This window comes from Mus musculus, chromosome 2 (assembly GCF_000001635.26).
Source record: "Mus musculus strain C57BL/6J chromosome 2, GRCm38.p6 C57BL/6J".
In the NCBI taxonomy this organism is placed as follows: Eukaryota; Metazoa; Chordata; class Mammalia; order Rodentia; family Muridae; genus Mus; species Mus musculus.
The window spans coordinates 172,644,480-172,654,028 of NC_000068.7; positions in this window are offsets into that span (position 1 = coordinate 172,644,480).

A 9,549-nucleotide genomic window follows, 5' to 3' on the forward strand; every position below is an offset into this window, starting at 1 on the left:
GTGAGACCTTTTACCTTGAGGTCTGGGTAGCACAGCAAAGATGTCAGGAAACAGAGGCAGGAGCCTGGGACGCATTTACCAGGGCATTGATGAACTGCTGTGCTCTGAGCTTGAGAGTACAGAGGAGAGAGAACAGACAGACGACCAGCAAGCTAGCCTAAAAGGGGTGAAGACAGGAAGCAGAGATGTGGAACTGGCCTGGGCGTGGGGGGGCAGAGGAGGCTCTGACAGAGCATCATGTGAGAACTAGTGATTCATTCTAGCTCACACAAACCCAGATGCAACCCCCCCCCCCCCCGCCTGCCTCCCTGGCTCCCAGAACAGACCTGTCACTGTGGCTTCTGGGCACAGGAATCACAGGCTGAAGCATCCCAAGGTGACAGGGTTATCTTGACCCAGGCCTGGATCTGCGACTCTCTGCACTTCCCTGAGCTTGGTGATCAGGCCTGATGGGCCCTTTCACGCCCAGGTCGGGGCCCAGTCTTTGTGGGGGGAGTAAAACTCTTCCAACTTGAGTCCTGGGTCTCAATTCAGGATCAGACACCTACTCAGGAACCTATCGGGATGTTAGTCAGGGGAACTCTCAGCCCTAGGTCCAGAGAGGGGAAGGAATGGCTCCAGGTAACATATTGGTGAAGGAAGCCCCAGAATGGCCAGTCCAGATATGAAGACACCGGCATGGGTCAGTGTCCAAGGCTCTTGTGGGGCTCTGACCTAGCTGCCAGTCCCTAGCCTTTGAGGTGTCAGCAGCCAACGTGCCCACATCTTTCAGGTTGCAGGTCCTATTTTCCGTCCCTATGAGCCTTGCCAAGTGTTTGAGGTGTCCTGCAGCAGGGAGGGAGGCTGGAGCATTCCTGGGGAGATGAGGGGGCTCCCCCAGCAGTGGGAACGCTTGTATTACCCAAGTGCAGCCTGTGACACTGTGACAGTGGTCACCCAGGTGGTACCTCCCATCAGCACCAGGTGCTTCCTGTGTTTGGGGGGGGTCGTAGCTAGAATCTTCGAAGGTTCCGTACCATTGACGGTCTGTAAGACTATCCTGGCACAGGCCAGGAAGCTATTGCAAATAAATGTATCACTTCCTTCTCAGACTCCAGCGTTTTTTTAGAATGATGCTAAAACCAACAATGCACACAACACGGGGAGAGGAAGGAGACAAGATGGTGGAAAAGGGAGAGTAGGCTCAGCGTGGTGGCTTTAATCGCCCGTTCATCTCAGCGCCTGGGAGGCAGAGGCAGGTAAATCTATGTGAATTCAAGGTCAGCCTGATACACACAGTGGGTTCTAGGCCAGCCAGGGCTATTCTACATTCCTTCCTTCCACCCAGCCTCCAATGCCATGTGAGAGACCCTGGGTACCTGTGTTACCCTCTGGTCTCCCAGTTTTCTTCCCTGCAGAGTGTGGCTGAGAAGACTGCCTTGGGGGTGTGAGGGGAGGGACCAGTGTGGGCTGAGAACAACCTGGGGCGAGACTGAAGCTTCAGAGGAGGGACAGATGCATTTGGTGGGGACCACTATGGGGCTTGGTCCCCTAGGTCTCAGAGCAAGGATGTGCTCTTCTGAAGGGGACAGACACACAGAGAGCTTAGCACCTCTGGGGATGATGGGGGGTGGTGGTGGAGGTGAATTCGCTGCCCCACTTTCTTCTGATCGTTGACCCCGATGTCCACCCAGCCAAGCCTGGACTCCCTCCCACGTTGAGAGCTCTCTGTGTGCAGAGATCCTGAGAATGGGGCTGGGCTTCTGAGAGTTAATCTATGCTGTTTATCTTTTAAACACCATTAACCACAAATTAGCTGATTCTTTCATGGCAATAAATTAATAGATCCCATTAGTAAACAGTCAATTACAAGATGATTACTTTTCTGCCGGAGCCTCAAGCTTTTTATGACTGATGCTGTCAGCCTCTCGCCCAACTCTCCTTGCTGGGTTTCTGGCTCGCAGGCCTGCATCCTCCTGTGTACCAGGGAGGCTGAGGGTGGGATTGAGGCAGTCTCAGGAACCAGAATGTGAGCAGAGAGAGTGGCCTGCTTGCAGAGAAGAAACAACCAACAGCTCCTGTTTCCAACACAGAAAAGTCCACAGGGTGGTCGCTACCCTTCACCCCTGCGCCGATCATAAACACACACCACGTGTTCTTCAGTGACTTTACTACTGCGCAGGCCTCACCCTGCTCAATCCTCAATAGCCTTTTATATGTCTGCCCATCTACTTTTCCTTCCCCTCCATCTACCCACACTTCTTTCTTTCCATTCATTAATCCATCATTCATGCATCATCTATCTATCCATCCATCATCCACCCATCCACCATCCATCCATCTATCCATATCCATTTATTCATCTACCATCATCCATTCATCATCTATCTATCCATATCCATCCATCCATCCATCCATCCATCCATCCAACCATCCATCCATCCATCCATCCATCTGTTCTCCACCTATCTGTCTAGCACTTGCTAGTGAGCACTTACTAATTACGAGGTACTCTGTTGCATGTTGGAGTACAACGTCCCACACATTGAGGGCTACCTTGGTTACCTAGTGAGCTCAGTTGCTGGCACTTGGGGTGGATGTTGGTTGTTTTGGAAGCATAGACTCCACTTCTCTTTGCCTGCAGCATCATCAAGCAAGAGGGACCATCTCCCACCACAACACGAGGACATTCTCACCCACAGCTGTCTGCTCTTTCCATGGAGCCGTGCATCTGTGTGGGGGTTGTGGGTCCCAACCATGGCCACCTTCTATCCTTCCACAAAGCCAACTAAAGACCACCAGTGAACACAGTGCTGGGTGAGACCCAAGAGTCCCCCGTCTCTCAGAAATGAGACTCCAGGCTTCAGCATAGCACACCTTGGCTGTAGTGTCCCAACCACCCTCACCCGCAACTCCCTGTCGATTGTGGATGGGTCTCTTCCTTTATCTTCAGTCTTTATCCCAACCTCCACCTGGGGTGGCTGTGGAGGTGACTGAGGTACCACGCCCACAGTGATCAAACCCCAGAGCCCAGTAGGAGCACACAGAGGCTTGGGTCTTTTGTGAGACAACAATAGGGCAAGATGGAAGCTTGCTGGTTTGGTCAGGCCCCTCTGGGAGGAGTCCCTGGCACCTGCTGCATGGGCATCTATGTGGCTCAGCCGTTCTGGGAAGTAGATGCCCAAACAGAATGGCATACAGAGTCCTAGGGAGAGAGCGGAAGCACAAGAGGCAGGGATAGTGACCAGCAGAGGGTTGGGCTGATATCTGGAACTAAAGAGGAGGGGAAGGGATAGCAGGAGGAGAGACTGGAAACAGCGTGGGACCACAAGGCAGCCTAGAGGAAGTCCCAGGCTGCAGATACAGAGCCCCAGGGTGGGGAGCTTCATCAGAGAGCCCCACGGGGACAGGATCAGCCCCATCCCAGAGCATGCCCTGCTGTGCTCACGGGTCAGGAGTGCCTGGGTACAGCACAGGCTTACACATCCACACTGCTGAAGCTGATAAGGGGTGGCCTCTGGGGCCGTGTGTTACCTTCTTTCCTGGCCCCAGAAACTCTCAAAAGACATACCCGAGGCCACATCACAAATGAAATTCCCTTCTCCATAAATGTTTGCTGTTGGGAACAGAGATGTGTAATCACTCTTGTGGGGGTTTTACCAATGTGCACAGTGGACTAAATGTGTCCCAACGTCTGGTGCGGGGCAAAGAGAAGCTGGCTTCCTCCGTGCTTCCTGTTGCTGCACCTAACTAATGTTAATAGGGAGGATTTTCATATTGCAAAACTACTTTGGTGCCAGCTGTGGGTCAGACAGTCGGTGCATGCGGGGAGCTCTTTTACCCAGAGGGGCACATTCAGAACCTGCTCGACAGTAAAGAGTAAGCCTGGAAAGAGGAACATAGTCTTCTGCCACGTTCCACGGAGGGAAGAGGTGTCTGTGTCTCTGCTGAGGCTCTGGCCGTGGCCTGGGGTGGGTTTGGTTTGTCGATTTCCCCCGGGACACACCTGGAGGTCCTGCTCACCACAGACAGCGTTGATGCGAATGTCCCATGTGTCATTTCCTCCCTCTATCCTGTACAATCTCTCCCTCTCTTCCTTCCTTCCTTCCTCCCTCCCTCCCTCCCTCCCTCCCTCCCTCCCTCCCTCCCTCCCTCCCTTCCTCCCTCCCTCCCTCCCTTCCTCCCTCCCTTCCTTTCCCTTTTCTTTCCAGAGAAGGAACCCAGGACTTGATGGGTACCAGGCTGTGCCCTGTCTGTTCATGGAACCCAGCATGTGCCCTATCTGCAGCTCTTTTTACTTTTTGGTTTTGTTACACTTTCTTCTCTGAGACAAAGTCTCACTCTGTAGCCCTGGCTGTCCCAGGACTCACTATGTGCATCAGGCTGGCCTCAAACTCACAGAGATCCTCCTGCCTCTAGCTCCTGAGTCCTGAGACCAAAGGCCCAGCTTACTTTTTATTTTGAGACAGAGCTTCACTAAGTTGCCCAGGTTGGCCTTGAACTTACTCTGTAGCCCAGGCAGCCTTTGGACTTAGGATCCTTCTGCCCCAGCCTTTTCATAGCTTTGTACCTGGCAGCTCCAACCCCCAAGAGCAGGTCTTAGGGGTTTCTGCCACATACAATCCCACCTTCTGGAGAAAGGGTGTTGTGGATCTCAGACAGCTGAACTCAGAATAAGAAAAGAACTGTATTAAAAGATGGGTCCAGTTTACCTGCGTTTTTTTTTTTTTCATTTTTCCAGAAAGAAAAGAAAACATATGTTGCTAATGATATTTACTGGGAAAGAAAAACATCTCCGAGTAAAGTCAACAGCTGGGCACTGGGCGCAATGGCTCACTCTGTACCTGAATCCTTCGGCCTGAGTCCTCTGCGTTTTATTTGCCTCATTCTCTTGAGAGAGTGGAGTTGGGAGAGAATTGTCTGACCATGTGGTGACCATGAAGGGGCATTCTTCCAATGCCTTCCCCCCTGGCTCACAGCACTGGATCAAGTGTTTGAATGTGACTGACAGGAGGGTGGAGAGGTTTGTTTAGGGAGGTGGAGCGGGCTAGGGAGCTGCTTCATGGACAGGGATGCACAATTTCACCTTCAGCAATGACTCCATCACAGAGGACGTGATGTCCCTGTGCCTCTTTGTGCGGCTGGGAAGTGTGTGTGTGTGTGTGGGGGGGGGGGGGCTGGAGTTGGGGCTGGGCTCCGTCAGTGTGAGTAGGGTAGCGTTGTGTTCTTGGCAACCAGCCATTTGCCCTAGTAATGGAGGACCCTCCCAGAGTTGGAGTTGTGAGTAGACAGCTGACAGCATTAGTTAGCTGGGGAGGGGACATCAGAAGCCATCCTCCTGCTTCATCATCCTGCTCAGCCCTCAAGGAGGTGGAACCCTGAGAAGAAGACAGAAGGAAACAGCAGCTCGATCAGGGCTCTAGCTGCCTAAGGAGGGAACAGAGATGGAGAGCTCCCAGGAGGCAAGTGGCTTCCTCCTGGGGACTCTCAGCGAATGCTCTGAGGAAAAGGTGCCGGTCTCCCAGGGTTCCCCAACCTAGATAGGGCTCTAAGAGGCCCTAGCCTGGCATGGTTCTTCCACTGACCTCCAGAACAGATTTTCTTTTAATTAAAAAACATTTATTAGTGGAAACCTGACTAGGATATCAAAACCATATTTTCATTGTATTTTTCTCATAGAAATGTCTGTCATGCTAGCAGGGTTTTCATCTGTTCCCAGATAGCAAGTGCACACCAGTGTTTGTGTATTATGTATGTTTGTGTGCACACTCATACACACACACACCTGTCTACATTTTAAAAAATTTTTTTATTATTTTATGTGTGTGAGTGTTTTTGCCCAAATGTATGTCTGTGCACCACATGTGTGCCCGGTGCCCTCTGAAGCCAGGAGGACTTTGGTTTCTCTAGATTTGGAGTTACAGATGCTTGAAGCTGCTATGTGGGTGCTGGGAACTGGACCTGGGTCCTTTGTGAGAGCAACAAGCGCTCTTAACTGTTGAGACATCTCGCCAGACCCTGATTTTATATATATATATATATATATGTATATGATGTATATGTATATGTATGTGTGCTGTGTGTGTATGTGTATACGTGTATGTATATGTGTGTATATGTGTATATGTGTGTATGTGTATATGTGTATGTACATGTGTGTATATATGTGTATGTGTGTATGTATATATATATATGTATGTGTATATGTATAAGTGTGTGTATATGTGTGTATGTATTTATATGTGTATATGTGTGTATGTATCTGTGTATATGTGTATGTACATTTGTATATGTGTATATGTGTATGTATGTGTGTATATGTGTATGTATGTGTATATATGTGTATGTATGTGTGTATATGTGTGTGTGTGTATTTTTTTCTTATATTATTTCTTAAAACCAACCAAGTCCAGTTAGTGTTGCCCAGATAGCCATGCTGGGTATGGGGTAATGGTAGCATTTCCCCCAAAACTGACTCTTTCCCCACTGCCCCCCATAGTCCTCAACTGCCAGTAGCTCCTAGCTAGGGGATGAGCCTCACAAGCCTCTCCCTGACCCACACCGGTTTGAGGTTTGATCCCGTGCAGGCAACCACAGCTGCTATATGCTCAGAAATGCAATGACTGTGTCCAGTTCAGAGGGTGCCACTTCATGACAGGAAGAAGTCTGACTGACAGTCTCGACACTCCTTTCCCCTCTAGCCTTCTTTCTCTCTCACCTAGTCTCCATCCAGGCATTAGCATTGAAATGGGCCACAGGGGCTAGGGACATGGCTCAGTGGTTAAGGGCACCTGTTGCTCTCTTAGAGCACCTGTAAGCTTAGCTTTTTCAAAACCTACTTTAATTAGGGTTCTCAAACGCTTCAAGCTCCTTTCTAGCCTACCAGCCAGAGGTAGGTTAATGGACAAGGGGGATGTGGGCCTGTTCTTTGGGGGCAATTTCAATCTTTATGGTCAGGATATCAGCAGTCCAATCCAAAACATCAAAACACGAATCAGTAGCAGGCGGTTCGACCCAGAAGAAACTGAGAGACCCTGCTGAATCTGCACAGGCCTTCAGAAACGGCAAGAAGCAGCCAGAATACCACGAAAAGTTCTTTGGCGCTTTTCTCTCTACAAAGTCACAAAGATCAGTAAAGACCAGCAAAGCTTTGCAAGGTGAACCAATGAGAGAGCCTTGTTCAGTCTGCTGGGTTCTCCTTAGACTCTTTCCAAACATCATGCATTCTGTCAAGTGTTTGCCTCAGCAAAATATCCTCTCCTAAGACAGCACTCAAAAAACAAAACAAAACAAAACCCACCAGGGCTGGAGAGATGGCTCAGAGGTTAAGAGCACTGATTGGGGCTGGTGAGATGGCTCAGTGGGTAAGAGCACCCGACTGCTCTTCCGAAGGTCAGGAGTTCAAATCCCAGCAACCACATGGTGGCTCACAACCATCCGATCACGAGATCTGACTCCCTCTTCTGGAGTGTCTGAAGACAGCTACAGTGTACTTACATATAATAAATAAATAAATAAATCTTTAAGAGCACTGATTGCTCTTCCAGAGGTCCTGAGTTCAATTCTCAGCAACCACATGGTGGCTCACAACTATCTGTAATGGGATCCAATGCCCTCTTCTGGTGTGTTTGAAGACAGCTACAGTGTACTCATATACATAAAATAAATATTTTCTTTCAAAAACACCATATGACACAACTGAGTCTCCAAAGAAACCCAAAAGTTTTACTTCAAGCACTCAGTTTGGCTCCCACCTGCACAGTGATTCACAACCACCCATCAAGGGGATCCAACACCTGGCTTCCCCGGGCATCTGGCACGGATGTGATGCAAATTCATACATACAGGCAAAAATAGTCATATAAGCAGGATGTGGTGGCATACGGCTTTAATTCTGGCTTTTGGAAGGCAGAGACAGACAGGTCTCTGCATTCAAGGCCAGCTTTGTCTACATAATGAGTTCCAGAACAGCCTGGGCTACATGGATAAACCCTCATAAACTAAAAAGTGAGTGAAACAAACAAAAAACAAAAACCCACAAACAAATGCAACAACAGCACATAGAGCAAAATAAAAGTAATAAGTCTGAAATGAGCCACAGGTCACCACAGGTCACCACAGGTCACTGCAGGTCACTGCAGCTACTCCATACTTGGCCTGGGATTGGAAGGAGGCTGAGAGGGTGAGGGGGTGGGTGGGTTAGTGAACTCCAGGTCTCTTCTTTGTCAACTGGTTTCTTCCATATTCTAGTTGACCTCTGCCAAGGTTCTCCCAGGCCTTACACTCTGCCCCACTCTCCTGCCTCACCAAGATAGCAGGACAAGAGAGAACTTTGGTCTTTATTAATGAATGAACCACTGATGGTCCAACCTCAAACCCTACTTCTAGGGAACACTTGACCTTCTGGTCACTTAAACACTGAGTTTTAGTTCCCACCTTCCCCGACCCCAAACACCATTTTATTACAATGTTTTTAAAAAATGATTTGCGTGTATGTTTGCCTGTGTGCTCTCTTTGTGTATGTATCAGCTGAGGACACAGAAATATCAGACCTTTTGGAGCTAAACCTGCAGGTGGTTGAGAAGCCCTGGAAATGGGTGCTGGAAACTGAACCCAGGTCCTCTGCACAATCGGTAAGCACTCTTAACTGTGGAGCCACCTCCCCTCCACCCCCCAACCCCCCCCCCCCCGTATATTTTGAAGCATGGCTGGTCACTAAACTTGGAGGTCACTGCTAGGGCTAGGCTGTCCAGCCAGCAGTTCCCATGGGTCCTCCTGCCTCTGCCCTCCAGCGCACGACCTCACTAGGTCCTGAGGATCCTAACTCAGGCCTTGACGCTTGGAAAGTATTTTACCCATCGAGCCAGCTGCCTGGCCCCTGTTTATCTGCTTCTGTATTGAGCGGCATTTAGGCTGTTTTCAGGGCAATCCCTCTGAGCATGTATTCCTACTCTGCCTTCCATAAGGTAGTGTGACCTGACCTCCTTCCTATCCCTGTCTGTTCCTCCCAACCCTGTAATATCTCTTAGAAGGCAGACAGAGGGAGGCAGAAGGCAGCCATCTTGGACACAGAGGGTGAGGAAAAAAAACACGATAGAACTTAGGTCATTTTTTAAAAAAAGGGAATGTGGAGAGTTGGCTCAGTGGTTTAAAAGCACTGGCTGCTCTTATTGAGGATCTGGGTTCGATTCCCAGCATCCCCACAGCAGCTCACACCTGTCTATAACTCTAGTTCCAGAGGCTCTGAAGCCCTCACACAGACATACATGCAGGCAAAACACCAATGCAAATGAAATATAGATAAAAATGTTTAAAGATCTTTTTCCTTCTTTCTCCAAAGGTGGCTTATTTTGAAGGGAGAAGCTCCAATCGGGTCTGGTAGAGGCTGCAGCTCATGAAGGAATGGCCCTCGTCAGGAGCAGGACCGAGAGCCTTCCCAGTGCTGGCTGGAACTACACTGGCCTGTGTTTTGTCTTTCCAGAACGCACTCTTTCTGGAACCAAAGGCCAGGAGGGTGGGACAGACCTCAGAGCATGAAATTACATTACTGGAAATGGCTGGGGGTTGGGG